The sequence below is a fragment of the Pteropus alecto genome, unplaced genomic scaffold (assembly GCF_000325575.1).
Source record: "Pteropus alecto unplaced genomic scaffold, ASM32557v1 scaffold20, whole genome shotgun sequence".
NCBI classification, from domain to species: domain Eukaryota; kingdom Metazoa; phylum Chordata; class Mammalia; order Chiroptera; family Pteropodidae; genus Pteropus; species Pteropus alecto.
In genome coordinates this window covers 41,996,108-41,997,314 of record NW_006436298.1, presented here as the reverse complement: position 1 = coordinate 41,997,314, position 1,207 = coordinate 41,996,108, and positions in this window count along the sequence as shown.

The following is a 1,207-nucleotide window of genomic DNA, read 5'->3' as shown; positions in this document are numbered from 1 at the left end:
CATCTAGGCTAATTTACCAGGTTTCTGGATCAGGAGGCTCAGTTTTTGGTGGTGCTGCCCAGTGGAGGCAGGGACAAAGGCATGTACTTTCTGAGTACTTTTTGAATCTGCAGTGATGCAATTAAAGATTAAAGAGTTTGTACACTCCCAGCCTCCCACAACCCCCAGATAATTAGAAACAATCCCTGAATGCCCATGGGCAGTGATTTCTGTCACTACCAACTGAGAGGTATAGTAATGGATCTGCTCTGTATAAGCTGGATGACTTTGGACAAAGCACAAAGCTTTAATGAGACTTAGCTTCTACCGTGTGAGATGGAAAGAGGAACTCCAACTGTATGACTCCTGTGAGAGTCAGCCAGGATGTCATGGTGTCTGCAACCTCAACCCCAGTAACTTTCACCATTGCTTCATTTCAATCTCCCTTGTCCCCAGCTGCACCCTGGAGCATCAGTCCCCAGAGTCTCATCTACCTTTCTAAAGATTCTATAATTTTTACCTCCAATATTGCACACCGCAGGTGCGGTCTCTCATTTTTGGTCCCCACACTCTCTTTACCTCATGTAGACGTGCATTTCTCCCAGTCAGCTTCCTTTCCTATCTGGCCTAACCCCAAGAACTAACATTTTAGTCACTTAGTGCTAGTGCCTACTATTCCTTTACCTCATTATCCTTTCCTTTTACTCAGCTGGAAAATCTTTCTAGCCGTCCACAAAGAAGGGGGTTCAGTCTTTACCCATTCCTCGAGACATCTTTCCCACCCAACATGCTTCTTGCTCTTGATTGATACAATCTCACTTCCTATTTCATAGACAATAAACAGATCTTCAATATTTTCCTCAACTTCCTGTCCCAGCTACCAAAAATACCATCTGCATCCACATTCATCCTGACTTCCTTTCCTCTCATCACAGTGGACCAGAGCAAACCTATTCACCTTCACCAGACCTCTGGGTACCCCGCCACACCATCTACAGGGGCCATATTCTGTAAAATACCCTTTCTCTTTTACCCTCGATCTCTCAATTTCCATATTTCCCCGCAAAAGTGCTAAAATTAAAAATGACATAAAATTTGAAATTCTCTATGGACTCTACCACCTTCTCTCACCACCACTTATGTTACTAGGGCCATCTAGACCTGCAAGAGCACAGATGCTAAGAGTAGAAACAATGCAGAGTGGCCAATGCTTCAGAGCAGGGGTCCC